A 15,421-nucleotide genomic window follows, 5' to 3' on the forward strand; every position below is an offset into this window, starting at 1 on the left:
GTTCTGGCACCAGGATGAAGGAAACGCCTTTCTCTTCCTAGAATGTCTTGCATCAGAATCCAGATGTGGGTTCGATGCCATTTCTGGTGAAGCCAGCTGCTGCGGTACTCCCATGGTATTGCTCTGTGAATTACGCGGGAATTTTATTCTTTTTGGACAGCCTAGTGCTATAGGATCTCCCATCCCCTATATGGTGCCTGCAAGAAGTCTGCAGCTCTCTCTCGCGCATGCTCTCTCTCTCTCTCTCTCTCAGACAGTCACAACCCCATCAGCTCTCAGAAGCTAAGGAGTGCTCGCTGAAAGCGGAGGAGGGCTCACGGGCATGACTCTGTATGGGGCAGGCTTTCTCAAAGTATGGAACTCCATATCCTAGTGTACGTTAGGGCATGCCATGCTTCCGAGGGGCCTGACTGTTCGTGTTTATTAAAGATCTCAAGGCACTTCTGGCAAGAAGAGGAACATTATTAACCTTGCTGTTTTGCCCAGACTGAAATTCAGGCAATTCAGCTTGGTCTCTCGAAAATGTCCCTTCCAGTTCTGGTTGCAAATGGGACTCTCTTTCTTTGCCTGTTGTGGTGTGTGTTCTTAAACACCGCCAATCCCCCTGTCCCCAGTGGTGGCAGGAAAGGAAGTGGTTGCTGGGTGCATCACCGGTAAAGCTTGTTGGGAATGGAGGCTGCTGTTAACCAGCTGGGTAGAGAGAGCCATGTCTCTCTGAAGCCTGCTCAGGGTGGTGGCTAACTGGGCTGGTATCTCTTCCTGGGTGGAGGGAGGGGAGGTTGCAGGCACAGATTGCTCCTCCCTGCTCTTTCACCAGGCTCTACATCAGGGCTTGCTCAGCCTCAGCTCATGCAGACTCTCCACTGAGAGCCCTGCTCTCTGGCCAACCTTCCCTCTTCTCTCTGCTGTGGCTGCTGGGTCTGAAGGGCAGAGAGAGATTTCTCCTTTTAGAGTTGTGAGCCCAGAGAGGGACTCTGTCTGGGAAGTGAGGGGATGGCCAGCCCCAGTGTTAGGGCCTCACTATCAATTCCATTTGATAGGCCCTTCTGATGCTGATGTAGCTGTAGCTGCAGCCTGGTGCAGAATGTAGCTTCTGCCAGTAGATGCTGACACCAGCCAAGCCTTCAACTCCCTGTGCTGGGTACATCCTCCAGGAACTGACTTCTGGAGTACTCCAAGACAGTGAGAGAGCAGCCTGGTCTGGGGGGCAGAGCACAGGAATTGGATCCAGGAACTGCTGATTCTTTAGCCTGGCTCTGGCACCTTCTCCCTTTGTGGCTCTAGTACAGTCTTTGTTTCTCCTCTTCTCCCATAAAGTACAATCCAGACCTTTCGACTGAGGCATCTCCTCACCCCAGCCCTGTCTAGATAGACGCTGGCCAATAGCCATGTGAGCCAGTTTCCTTTCTAGGCTGGAGTCAAGGCCCCCGTGGGGTCTTTGTAGAAAGGGTAGTCCACCCTAACATGACTTTGGTGCATGCTGGAGGGGGATCAGTTCTTGGTGCTCTTCCAGGGCCAGCCAGCTGAAAGCATGATGATCTCATTGGTGTGTCTGGCCCCTTCTTCGCTGTTCTTCCCGGTACCCCCGTCACACCAGTTGGGCTGCCATGATGCAGTAGACAGCAGGATTCTGACTGGCTTTTGGAGCAGTCATGATCTTTGGGCAAAGGCCAGACCTGAAGTGGGGAGCGAGCTGAACCATTTCTGATTCTCCCAGAGCTTGGGGGGATACTGGGCCCCATCTCTTCCTGTCACTTACTCTCCGCTGTAAACCCTGTGTCTGGGGCTGAAAGCGACTTTCAACAGAGATAAACTCCAGCCCTACTACATCACTTTGCTATCTAAACAAAGACAATAACCTCCCAGTGGTTCGCACGGACGCATGTGCCAGAAAGCTATTAATTAGGCAGGGTTCTGCCAATGGACCCATTATCAGTCATCCCAGCCCACAAACATTCCAACACATAAAGACTCTGGGACAGGCTCTAGTGAGACTCTGAGCCATCTCCAGGTGGTCAGCCTGCACCCAGGGAGGGCTGGCCTGCTCAGGCCCCCTCCTCAGAACGGAGGGGCTCATGGCCTTGCAGCTGTGCCTCTGGCTAGCAGTGCCTCCCTCCTGTGGGAGATGTTGGCGGAGACAGAGTCCCCACCCTAAAGAGCTTTTTAACAAATAATGCCATGGTGCTCAGCTGTTCTCACTGAGCTGTGGGTGTCTCTGCTGAGACAAGGGCCAGGGCCTGACTTCAGAAGAGCTGAGCACATGCAGCTCCAGTTAAAGTACATGAGAGCTGTGGGTGCACAGCACCCCGGATGATCCATCCCCAGCTATCCCAGGTTGGGAACCAAGAACTTAGGGACATGTGCTGCCCCAGCTGGTCCTTGACTGACAGCCAGTAGTGGGGGGCTGCATGAGGGTATCTAGCTGCAGGGGGACAGGTTACCTGCTCTGCCCTGGCCAAGCAAAAGGCATCTCATCATTTGTATTGCAGAGCTATCCACGGCCTCACTCAGGTCAGGGCCTCATTGTGCTAAACACAGGGACACATCCTACCACTTCTGGACTGCTCACAGTGACCCTGCTGGTCCTTGTGCTTGTCCCATCTTGCCCTGTGTGCCTAGGGGTGGGGGGAGACCGCCGGGGAGTTGCTCGTGGGTGTGATTGTGTTGAAAGGGTGGAGCTAGCATCCAACCAGCACGCATTTGCTGTGGCAGTGCCCCATGCATTGGTACTTGGCTGCATTGCACGTGATCTCTCTCTGCCATGGGTTTGAAGATCTGCATCTCCTGGGACTACCCGATCCTTGCGAGTGGGGGCAGGGCTCTGCCCCATCATTGTGAGTTGCATGCAGCATGGGAGGATGTGGCCGCAAGGCCAGGGATCCCCCTCAGCTGGTGGGGAAATGGGGCCATTTTGGGGAGGGCATTTTAGTGGGAAGCCTCCCCAACCTAATTCCAGCTGTGTGGTTGGGGTGAGGAGACCTGGCCACAGCATCACTCCCACTCTCCATTTGCTCCTTGGACACCCCTGCTCCAGCCATGTGACATACACTTCTCAAGTATTGGAGAATGGGAAGCAAATGGCCCCTTCATCAGGCTGTTACCCCAAGGTCCCAGTGCAGAGAAACTCCTGTTTAGCCTGTAACAGAGTTTGGTGGATGTACTCCGGGTGCAAAGTGGAGAGCTGAGGAGAGGGTTAGTGCACTGGCCTTCCATCTCTGCGAGCTGGTTCACATTCTGACTCGGTCACAATGAGAATGAGTTTGCAGAGCTCAGCCTATTCTTCCCCCATCCACCCACCCTTCTCTAGCCCAATTGACATAATCAATAGTCGTCTGGAGAGTGTAAGTGAAAGTAGAAGGGTGGGAGAGACCAGCTCCGATTTGAGGGGCAGCAGCAGAGCTAGAGTCAGCCCATGTACACCTGCCCATCCCTTCCCTGGCACTGAAGTCTCACGCCCCTGCCCCCTGATGAGGCTGAGCTAGCACCAACACCCTGGGTAGCCTCTTTCCATGCAGCTGACCTCCAGGGCATGGAGCCTGGACTCAGGGCACCGGAGTTCTACCTCCACGGACCTGCAGAGCCCTTGCTCAAGTCACATCACCTCCCTGCATCTGTTTCCCAGCTGTAAAAGGAGAATACTTTGACCGCCTTTGGAAAGTGCTAGCAGATCTGCTGCTGGAGAGCGCTAGGGATTGGTACTAAACTGCACCACTTCAGCAGTCCGAGCAGGGCCAAGCATTTCCCAGCCCACGGTTCAGCCCTAAGCCTCTCCTGCCTCTGCCTCTTTCCTTGCCCCGCTTCCCATGATGGAGATAACACAGGCATGTCCCTTTCCCTCTCAGAGCACCAGCACTGTCCCTGCTCTGCCTCTGTCTGGTAGATAGGGGAGGGGCCAGTTGCTCTCTGGGGGCTGGGGCCCAAAATAGTTGCTGCATTTCTGTCATGCCCATACTATGAACAGACATGACTGATGGAGGGCAAAAATCCCAGCCTCATGCCACCTGACTCCCACTGGAACAGCAGCAGCTGGTTGAGCTGAGAGGCAAGCCTAGCTCCTAGTGAGGCTGCCAATCCTCAGGAAGAGCCCCACACCCCACCATAATCTTTGCAACTTGGGGAAATGGTAATGGTCAGCCCATGGAACATTTTGTTCTGTTTTGGCTGCATTTCCCCCCCACCTCTAAATTGGAACCAGCTGCAAGTTCATTTGGGCTCCCCAGCCCAGCGGCCTCCTAAAATAGCTAGCAGGAGCTGCATAGTAGAAATAGCTGAGTGGAAGCTACCCTCACCCAAGGTGGGAGAGGAGCTGCATAAGTTCAGCCCCCAAGCTCTGCAAGCAGCCCCTTGACCTCAGGGTCAGGGCAACCCTCACTCTGTATTTCCCCAGGGAGTTGGACTCTAACCTGCTGTGGGCAGCTAAGGCTTGGGGTGAATTACAGGGCTAAATCAGCAACAGGCCAGAGTCAGGGAGCACAGAGGTGAGCGCCAGGGAGGCTGCTGGCTGCCCTAGGCTTCTGATGTTCTCTTAAGAGCCACAGAATGGCAGCTGCTAGCCCAAGACCAGCTCAGGGCAGCTCTTAGCAGATTAACCCCGGGGGAATGCAATTCCCAGCCTACAGCCAGCTCAGCATAGCTGTTTCCCGGCTGTTCCAACACCTCCGGGCTGCTCCTGGCACTGTGTAGTTCCACCTGGAACCATGGTCATGGAGTGGCCCAGCCAACATGGCCACTCAAACGAGATGGAACAAACCTAAACCGCCACCTTTGGAGCAGTATGTCTCATGATGGGGCAAGTGATTCCTGTAGCTATAAAAGACCAGAGAAATGTGACTTATTTCGCAGAGCCCGGGCAGTCCCTTGCCAGGTGTGTTTGCTCTGATGCTCCCGGCCACTTCCCCTGGGGGGAATATCAGCACCTTTAACATTGGGGGGCCCCCCCTTCTGAATCCCCAGAGCAATCACAGTCCACCTCTCCCCAAGCTGCAGTACCAGCCATGCAAACACAGAGGAGATGGCCTCCTGAGAAAGCTAGCATTATTGTCATGTTGGAACCAGCCACCCTGCCCTTTGAAGACAAACAAGACCCAGCTGCTCTGAGCATCAGCAGAGGCAGGGCCTAACCCACTGAATAGTAGCTTGCAGAACAGCCCCGTACCCAAGGAGCAGGTAGTGTTATAATCTCCACAACACCTCTCGGGTTGCTCTGCCAATTCACACTAGCTTCGCATCTGCCCCTAGTTTCTCTTTTCCTTATTTGACGCCGTCTATCCTAGACCCTGGCGCCAAGTGTGAAGCAACAAGGTTTGACTCCACTCCCTCATCCCACTCCCTTCCACACCCCCAGGACCTTACCCCCGCCTCCTATCTACACTGCCCCCCCAAAGTGGAATTTACTCCTCTCTTCTGTCACTGCCCAGACTGTGAACTGGGGGATAGCGAGCACTGCAGGACTCTTTGCAGGGGGATGTGAAAAGGGGGTTTCAATGCTAGTTTCAACACACAGGCAGCAAAGAGTTAGGCCCTGGGGCAGGATCGTGGGGAGAGCAAGGGTATGGGAGGGCAGGGAGAGAAACAAGGACTGTTTGTGCGCTTAGGGATCCTTGGGACTGGGGAAAAAGGGAGCAGATCTGTGAAGGGGTGAAGATCAGGGTGCATTAGGGAAGCAGGAATCAGTGTGGGATCCCCCCTGCCACCACTATGCTGGATGAAGGCTTTCCCAGCACTACCATTGAACAAGAGCTTTTCCAGCTACCCCATTCAGCACTTATAGTAGAACCTCTGAGTTACCAACACTTGGGTGGAGTTTGTTCGTAACTCTGAACAAAATGTTCTGGTTGTTCTTTCAAATGTTTTACAACTGAACACTGACTTCATACAGCTTTGAAACTTGACCATGCAGAAGAAAAATGCTCTTTTAGCGTCTTAATTTAAATGAAACAAGCACATTTCCTTGCCTTGTCAGTCTTTCTTTTCTTACTTTCCCTTTATTTGTTTAGTAGTTTATGTTGAACATAGTACCGTGCTGTACAGTATTTGGGTGGGGGCGGGGGCAGGGCTGGTCACTGCTGCTGCCTGATTGCGTACTTCCGGATCCAAATGAGGTGCGTGGCTGACTGGTCATTCATAACTCTGAGGTTTGTAACTGAGGTTCTGCTGTACCACCTTTCCCGTTCCCACGATGGCTGGTATCAGAAGGCAGCCCTGTCTGCAGCACCTTGGGTGGCAAGCCATGGTATGACATGTGTGGCCTGTCCTTAGTGTCCCCCTCCCTTAACCCAAGAGCTCCAATGCAGGCTCTCTTGGGGCGAGTTTATTACCAAAAGTCCCAAACCATAGTCCATTTATCACCCCAGTGCAAGCTGTCCTGAAAATCACACATCCTCTCGGCCATGGGCGTACCACATACCACATTCTGGCATCACCCACCACACCCAGACTCTGTCACTCCTCCTGTCCCTCTGCTGGGACAGCCAACTCATCCCTTCCTCCTGGGGCAACCCCTCTTCTTCCCAGCAGGAACCCCCCAGCCTCTCTGCTGGCAGCCATCCTTGCCAAGCATCCCTCACTCCCCCAGCCCTCCACAGTTCCTCTGGTAGCAGCTTTCAAGCCCTGGAGGTGGCAATGGTAGGCCCCTCCTTTGCTCCTCTGCCTTCCACCCTCCCTTATCCCCATCTCCAGCTAGAGCCAACACAGCTCCTGCTGCTGCTGCTCTCTTCCTGCCTCCATCTGGCTCTTTGTGGGGATGTCAGCCAGCAACCTTCTCTTGCTGCTCCCGCCTTCAGCCCTCTCCCAGGTTCCAAACATACAGGCTGTAGTGCTAACTTGCCTCTTCCTTGTTCCTCTAGTCAGTACTGCCAGGCAGCCCTGAGTCACCAGATATCTCTCAGAGGGTCTCTTCCGGATCTTTGATAGCACCCAGTGCTGCCCCGCCCTTTTAATTGGATGAGGTTCAGGATGCACTGGCTCTGCTCTGCCCCTAAAGGGGCAGTGTCAGCCTGTGACAGCTCAGCAAGGAAGTTGGTTAGGACTCTGGAGAATGCCAGTAAGGCTTGGGACTGACTGCTGCCTAGCATGGTGCTGGCTTGGAAGTGGGACCCTGGGACACAGGGCTAAACAGCATGGTATTTTAATAGGCCAATTAATTCCATGGCAGAGCCTCCTTCTGTAAACCCCCAATGACCTGGCTTGCATCTCAGGACACTTCAGTGGCATCTGCTTCTCTGAGCAAGGCCAACCCCTTCCCTCCTTTCCTGGGTATTTTACAATCGGCTGCTCTGGCTCTCCTGTTACTGCTGTGGTAACCACTTTTAATTCTCCGAAGCCTGCTTTAACCTACCAGGGTCCTAGTTCTGGTGAACTTAGGATTGGGTAGGAATGGGTCGTTGTGACACAGAGGCCAATTGGTGCCAATGGGCAAAGGGCTCTCTGTTCTTTACAAACAACTCCTGTCTCAGGCCTGACAAACTCACTCCACCTCATACACCATTTTCTGGGTGTTTATCCATGAAGGGTAGCATATGATGTCTCTGAGTGCTTGTAACTTATTAATACTTATAACCATTGTGTGTATGGGTAATGTTTAAGGAATAATGTAACTATATTGAAAGCTGTGCCTTATGGTCTTGAAGTAAAAATGAGTCCACAGGGAAGCATTAAGACATCTTGGTGATGGCCGATTCAAGTGGAAGGGAACATTTTCCCTCCCCTCCTGGCTAACTGATTATGTCCATATTGCTTGCTCCGATTTTCTACGAGTGCAGCAACTGAGAACAGTGAATAGAAACCATCAAAGACAAACTATAAACATTGAAACCACTTGGAGGTAAAAAGGAAGGATACACAGATGGAGTCACCCTGTCTGTGAATGAAACAAAATTCTGATTCATTCTATCACAGCGTGGAGAAATGATCCTCTGCATCCCTTCACCGAGAAGATGTCGTGTTGAGCGAGTGTGTTTCATAAAAGATTGGATCCTGGTTCGTCTGAAGTCAGCCGATTCTGCAACAGACTGAACTTTAGGGGAAAACCTACTGTACTAGCTCGGAAGGCTGGTGGTATCAGGGAGCTATACCTAGCTACCACAGGCAAGCTTCCTTGCTCTGGAGGCAGCAGGTGCCAAGTTCTGGGTACCCCGAGAACCATCACAGTAAGTTTTAGGGAAGAAAACTGGCCCAGTCAGCAAATCCGTTCAAATGTGTATAGATCTTTCCTTCAGCAGGCTAGCAGTTTGCACACCCTAGCCCTTAGACTCCCTGACTGAGTCTGGGGCAGAGCAGAGACAGCCTGTGTGTGGCTAACTCTGTGGAGATAGATAGCCAGAGTTCTGCTCTGGCCCTGGGGCACAGGTCCTCCCTCCAACCTGTCTGTATCCGTACTGCTTTACACTCAAGTGGGAATGCACACAGATTTACTGCCTGTATAGAAAACAGTGCCCACCCCACCCCCTGTTCACTGGCTTCACTTCTGTTAAACACTGTCCTTCACACACACAGAATGTTTCCTCCCGTTGCTCCAGTGCAGCTACTGTTGGTTGGAGCGTGGTAGCCTTTTAACAGTGCACAGTGACACGGCACAATTTTTTTAAGCCATGAAGCAAGGCAGGAATTCAGTATCTGTTTGAAACGGCAAGGAGATGAGGGTGGCTGAATGGACTTGCTCAAGTTGAGATGAGTCCAGGACACAGGACGTAACACCCTGCATCACCAGAAGTGCTTGGGATCATCTAATGGGCATAAGTAATCAGGATCCCTGTGTGACATCTCATCGGGAGACAGGCCCTGACCCATGTGCTTGGTATCCACACTGAGAGTAGCTTATCTCCGCTCCCCTGACATAGCAGGTTGTCGGGAGAGGTGTCTTCGTGTTTCCTCAGAAAGAGGCCCTGGTCAGTTCTTTTATCTGCTTTTCCCCCTCCCACATCCAGAGTGCTGGCCTCAGCTTGTGGCTCAGATACCAGCCGCAGGGCCTTTAGAGGGCACCTCCCTGAGCCGCTGCTCTCCGTGGAATCTCTGCCCAGTGGCAGCCTGAAGGGTCTGGAGCGACCTGACTGACAGAGACCCACCTGCCCTCTTGGTAATCTCTTTGTTGCCCACTGGGACAAGGGGGAGCCTCACCCCAAACCAGCCAGTTGTTCCCAGCTGAGGGATTTAAGGATCGTGCAGCTGGGTTTAGACAACAGGTCGGTTTCCATTCTGTCACATGTTGCGGTAGCAGGGGGGGTTGGGAGATTGCTGCAGCTGAAGGGAGCCAGGAGCATGGAGCTGAGTCCTCCTGTTGTGAGAACACGGCATTGTTTGTGTTGTTATTTAAGCAGCTGGAATTGTGTTTGTGGGAGTTTCTCTAATATCTACTTTATATGGCTAGTCTCTTAGGGAACTGTTCCAAATATGCGTAATTCTGGGGGAGCTGGGAGCATGCTCAGTGCCCAGGGCACAGAGAGCCTGAAGGAGCTATCGAGAGCACCTGGCTGGTAGGATGGGGCATTTGGTAAAGGGGTTGTAGGCAGGGATCCTAGAAGTTCAATCTGCAGGGAAACTTACCCCCAAAATCAATGGGCCAGCTCTCTCTCTTTTTCACAGAAAACTCTTTAGTCTGGTGTAAACACCCAGAGTCTGATTGTGCTGGTCAGTTACAGCAGGGTACAGTTAAGTCACTCCAGGCAGTAGTAACGGGCTTTACACTGTACAACTCTGATCAGACTCTGAGGCCCGAGGCCAACTTCTAGCAGAACTGTGTGAATGGTTGGGAACAGGTGGGAGTGAATGCTTCTGGGAAAGCTGTGTGAATGGCAGCGGATCTGGCATTGGGTGGGGGGGGGTTGAAAGGAGTTTGTCTTCTGCTCTAAGCAGGGAGTGTGTGGGTGGGAGAAGTAACTAACAGGTGGATGTAAGAGTAAAGCATCTCTTCAGTTTGCTTTGTGCCCACCTATTAGCTGCTGCAACCAACCGAGCCCCTCAGCATGTGTGTTACTCTCTCCACACTCACCTGGTGCCAGATCAGGATCAGTAGCACAACTTTACTCCAGGCACCCACTTGCAGCTGTTTGTGATTGTTTACACCCCATTGGTAACTAACCACTGTTACTGCAGCCCTGGATTCTACGGAAGGTCTGTTTCTTCTCCTCTCATGCCAGTGTAATCAGGAGGGATTCCAGTGAGGTCCAGGCTGGGTGAGTCAAACTGGGTCAGAGATGCCTGGGGAGCTGGCTATATTTGGCTCTTCAAGTAGCGTGGAGTGCACTGAGCGGGTACGTTAGCTCAGGTCCTGCACAGTGTCAGGAGCTGTGCTCATTAGCTTTGGAAGTGGCTGGTACAGTGGTCTGTAGCCTGTACTCAAGGCATATACCACCCTGAAACACTGCTGTCCTACTCCCCCCACAGACTTCTGGGCAGCTGTGATAAGAAGGAGCCAGGTGCTAGGAAAGATAAAACACCTTGGTTTTATATTTCCCCAGGGACTTCCCACTGACTGCAGAGTTCCCCCTGAGGCTCTGCAGATGGGGTGGCTGAGAGGGCTGGGCTCGGGTCACCCTTCACTCCCAGAGAGCTGGGATTATGACTCCCCTTCAGGGCTGTCTGATTTCACACTCCCTACCAAAGAGATGGGGCCGTGAAAATGGAGCGGGACAGGACAGGGTCATGGCTGTGGACAATGCTAGGAGCTGCTGCAGGGTCCCTGACCTGGAGGAAGGGGGTGAGTGTCTGGAATGAGAGGTCTTAGGGCTGTCAGCAGCATTGCCAGGACGAGAGAGCAGGCATTACTGCCCCCATTAGAGACACCCGAGCGGGTGGGGGAGCCTGATGTCCAACTGCCTCTGAAGCACTTAGTCTCTCTCTCTCATTGGCCAGGCATACAGAGCCCCTGTAAAAATGGAGCAGAGACTCTAGGCACTGGCCCTTCAGAGATTGCCCTGTTCCTGCTGCCTCTTCCCAGGGAGGGGCAGAGCCTCCGGTTTGGAAGCCTGTGGGAAGTGGCTGTGGGGTTCCCAGGTTTCTGGGCTCAGGTGAACAGTGGGAGAGGGTGTCTGAAAACAGGACTCAGGAAGGAAGAGAGAGGATATCTGGAAACTGTGGCTGTTTCCTCATCAGCTCTTTGATGGTGACTGTTGAAACAAAGGGTTTGTCATCATTCTGGGAACAGTATGAGACATACCATCCCCTGGATGCACACATGCCAACGTAGGCAGGCATGCCCCTGCACACCCACACAAATACAGCTCTCTGCACACAGCCTCTGCCTGGGATGTAGAAGTACAAGAGGCTAACTGTAAATACCTGCGTTACCAGGGACCTGACCCTCACCAGACCAGACAGTTCCAAATTAGTGTGTCCACAGCCTCATTAGTCATAGAGTTGAAGGCCAAACTGGGACCATCAGTTCATAATAGTCTGACCAGGTCCTGTATATCTCAGACCAACAGCACCACCCAGCACCCACACACGAAACCCAGCGACTGCAATGAGACCAAAGTATCACAGCCCTCAGGAGACTAGACTGTCTTGTGCCACAGGCAGAGGATAGGAGGGACCAAGGTGCACCAATGCCCAAGTTCCCCTGCAATGACAGAGAAATGAAATAATTAAGTGTGATATACCCAGATAATCCTGCAAGTGACCCGCATGCTGCAGAAGAAGGCAAAAAAAAAAAACCCCAAATCCAAGGGTTTCCCCGAATCTGACCGGGGGGGGGAATTCCTTCCTAACCCCACCTATGGCATCGGTTAGACCATGAGCATGTGGGCAAGTAGCTGAGAGAGAATGCTTGGTACCATCTCGGAGCTCCAACCCTCCCCGTGCAATGAACCATCTCCGGCCATGGCCATCCCTGATGCTTCAGAGGAAGGAGATTTAAAAAAAAAAAAACAAAAAAAAATCCCCCCAGAATACATGGGCAGGGAGGAGGGAATCCCTTCCTGACCCCTGCAGCATGGCTGGCTGGAACCCTGAAACAAGAGCTTTTAGGAACATAAGGCAAACTGGAAGGGAGCCCCAAGGCTGCTGATCCCTGACCTTTCGATCACAAGCAACCCCATCATACAATCGCACGCATACGTTTGTCCAGCTGACTCTTAAAACTAGATCATGGTTTGCCCCTACAACTCCTATTGGGAGTTCCAGATCCTCACCTGTCTGAGGGTTAGAAACCTTCTAATTGCCATCCTAAATGTGTCCATGGTCAGTTGATGCCCATATGTTATTGTGCCCAATTGCCCTTTAGTTTAAATAGCAGCCAGGTTAGGGTCCATATGGGAGCCAGGTGGGAGTGTGAAATCTCAGATATACCATAGTGCAGCATCAGTGAGATTTTTGCATTCAATGTACAACTGCCAAATATACACTCTCTGTATCAAAAGCGTACATAGGCACTCCCCTAAGGGCAGCATGAACTCAGATGGGAGTCCCTTCAAGTCAGCCCCTGCACCAGGACATCTGGAAAGACTTTTGACTCTGAAGAATATCTATAGATAAGGGTAGGAAAGGCATCTGGACCTGTCCGTCCTGATTGTTTTATGGGAACAATGTCCTTGACAGCCATTTTTGGCGCGTACTGGGAGTCAAAGTACTGACCGTGGAAAGCTCACGCAATCCCATGCGGCCTGAAGCCCTGAAAGGGCCACACAGTTTGTCAGAGGTAGCCTTGCAGCGGATTCACAAGAGGGAGCAGCAGCCTGGCTTATTACAAGGGCTCCCACATCCCTCCCCTGCAGGGAAATTTCATTTCTAAGCTCTGCAGAACTGTCACAAAGCTGTTATGCCATGACCTTGAAAAAAGTATTTCCTCTCCCTGATATGCGGAAGATTTCACGATCCATGAAGGCTCGTGTATCCTCTGAGAGGAAGAGTGCAGGCCCAGCAGCTGTCTTGCAGGCTTTCTTAGCCCAGCTGAGCTGGGCATTATCGCAGGGTTGCTTGTGAAGGCCGAGCTACATACGCTGGTTGGTTGTAGGGCACTGTTATTGGGTTGCCCAAGACGGCACAGGCTGGGTCACTCACATTGATTTGTTATGGTAGGGTTGCCTGTAAGAGCTGGCTGCATTACAGATATTGGGAGTAATGAGTGCTGGTCTGTGTGTGCTTGCAATAAGCCAGCACTCTGTGGAAAGAAATGGAAGCACTTGGCAAAATGAGAGCGTGGGGTTAAGCAGCTATGGCACCTTCCCTTAGGAAGCCCGCTCACCCTTCCCAGAGTGACATGGGCTCACAGTCAATAGGGAAACAGGAGCGAGTGGCCCCCTCAGGGCAGAGAGAGGGGCCAGGGAGAGGAGTATGTGGGGACCCGCAAGCTCAGGGCAGCAGAACTAAACCAGGTATGATGGGGCCCTGTGACAGATGGGCTTTCAGAGGCTGCTGTAAGCGGGCCCACTGCAGCTGCATTGCTGGCAGGGAGAGCCGTCCCCACGCCGGCAAACTCCCCAGCTCCTGGGCCTTGCTGCCCTGCTCCATCGTTCCTCTGGGATCCTGAAGCTGGCAGCCTGTAGTACTGCTCACATGTTGTTCCCTCCTCAAAATCCTCCATTTCCTCACTTCCCTTCCCTTGGCTCCGTGTGATGTGACCTGACACCAACTCATCTGCTCCAACACAGCCCCCATGACCAGGAGGGGCTTGGCACTTACCCCCGTGGGAGGCAAAACACAGTTCCACTGCCTTCAGACACGCCTTCCCATTCAATGGGCATGGGGCTGCCAGAGCTTCCGTTGGTTCTGTCAGCCCCAGGTGTGTGCATGGGCTGATGGAGAGGCCGAGCCCTTCTATGGTGCAGGTGTGGTGAGGGAGCAGGGGTGTGTCTGGCAGTCAGGGCATTTATCAAGCAGCGTGTTGGGATCCAGGTTCTGATCAACCCCACTGGAACTCTCCCGACAGGAGGAATCCAGTTGCCTTGGGCCCCTTGTGCAGTGGCAGGATGAATCTGTCTGGGGAGCAGGATGTGCAGCAGGAAAGCTTGCAGCTCTCTGCACGCTGACCTAAGAGCAACTGGATGTCACACTTCACAGTGTTAGCTGGCTGGGGAGAGGGTTGCAAACCTGGCCAGGTGCATGATGAGGATTTTTTTTTAAACGTTCCTTGTGCCATTAAGTACTGGGACCAGCAGCCAGTGCAACAGGGACGTAAGGGGCATCAGATTAGATGGCGCATTGATCTGATCCAGCTTAGCAAGGACAGAGGATGCTGGGCACATGGGCCCACTAGTCTCTTCTGGTACAGCACCTTCCACCTTCATAGTGGTCTTCCCAAATTCCTTCCCGCACTCGCATGTCCCCTGAGCTGAACTCCTCGCCTTAAGTAGGCTTTCTTTCACCAGACGCAGTGGTTTTCCCATTTTCTCTCCATTATTTCTGGGCTCCCTTAGACTGATGCTGGAGCCTTGAAGAGCATTCCCAGCTGTGGCTGGGCGCTGGCTCTCCGGGAGGCAGCCTTGGGGGGTAGCCATGGCAGGGGGAAGTGGGTGAGATGTACTAGATAACTATGCCGTGCCCCATAAGCGACAAAAGGGATCACACTTCTTCCCTGTCTGGGGGATCATGCAATCTGCAGAGGGGAGTGAGCTAGATGGGGGCGCCCAGAGTATGCCCACTGCGTGTGAAGAGGAAGTGCCCAATGTAGTAACAGGTGAAACTGGCAAGGGCCACACTAGGGCTGCTCCTGCTGATTGGGCAGAAAATCCTGCAGTCTCTGGGAGGAGGGAATTGCTTATGCTCAGACCCTCCAGCTGTCCCTTGATCCATCCTCGGGGCTGAAAAGCCATTGGTGTATAGGGATAAAGCAGGGCCGGGTCTCTGCAGAAAGCAGACATGGCTGGAGCAGTGCCTAAAGGTTCCTTGTCACTTGGTACCAAAGAGGGGTTGGGAGGGGCCTCAGCCCTTGTGGGGGAGTTGCTCCAGTGTACATGCAGAGAAAAGGGGGGTGGGAGATACGCACCAGCTTAAAGGAACCTAGAGCATGCCAGAGCCAGGCATTCCCCTTGTCTGGAGATGGGGTATTTGCCCCTACTGGAGTCGCTGCTGGGCTGGCGACTCCACATAGCCTAAAGTGGAGGAGACAGGCCTCCTGGATGGGACCTGCTGGGTATATAACTGAAGGGGAACAGATATGCCTGGCTGATGCAGAGGGGACTGAGGAGCTGAGAAAAATGCCAGCTCAACTCACCCAGGGGAGAAAGGGGCAGTGTCAGGGCAGGGCTTCCCTGCAGGAGGAAGGGGCTTCAGGCCTCCGACCCCACTGCCCTGTGTCCCAGCCTGTCCTGAGCAAGTCGTTTTGAAGGGCTCCAAGCAGCAGCTCTGCAAAGGGGAGGCAGATCAGTGCGGGTACTGTTCCCTTTTCAGAGTGTTGCTGATCCCAGCCCTTTGGGAGCTCACCCAGGATGCCCCCAGCACTAAAACCAGCACTGCGCTCCTTGCTCCCGGGATTCCAGCTCCCCACTAA

At 53.1% G+C, this 15,421-nt stretch overlaps 1 protein-coding gene and 1 long non-coding RNA gene across 10 annotated transcripts in view; one reads left to right on the forward strand and one right to left on the reverse strand.

The window, feature by feature from the left end:
- Positions 1 to 15,421, forward strand: part of SLC29A1 (solute carrier family 29 member 1 (Augustine blood group)) — a 58,356-nt gene that overhangs the window by 29,615 nt on the left and 13,320 nt on the right. Inside the window, exons 1-2 of one of the 9 annotated variants that reach the window (XM_043511584.1) lie at positions 8,914 to 9,073; positions 9,365 to 9,470. The exons of 4 other annotated variants lie outside the window; for them this stretch is intronic. The gene's annotated coding sequence lies outside the window, so the exon portion shown is untranslated. Of the gene's footprint in view, positions 1 to 8,895; positions 9,074 to 9,364; positions 9,471 to 10,089; positions 10,170 to 11,079; positions 11,099 to 13,559; positions 14,813 to 15,421 lie in introns of those variants that run through there. 4 more of the 9 variants (XM_043511583.1, XM_038396529.2, XM_043511585.1 and 1 more) reach the window with 4 other exon arrangements.
- LOC122459456 lies at positions 6,057 to 10,319 on the reverse strand. The gene is made up of 2 exons (XR_006280166.1): positions 9,986 to 10,319; positions 6,057 to 7,999 (listed from the first exon to the last, which is right to left on the reverse strand). It is a non-coding gene; the product is annotated as an uncharacterized LOC122459456 (long non-coding RNA).

Source organism: Dermochelys coriacea, chromosome 3 (genome assembly GCF_009764565.3).
Source record: "Dermochelys coriacea isolate rDerCor1 chromosome 3, rDerCor1.pri.v4, whole genome shotgun sequence".
Lineage (NCBI taxonomy): Eukaryota > Metazoa > Chordata > Testudines > Dermochelyidae > Dermochelys > Dermochelys coriacea.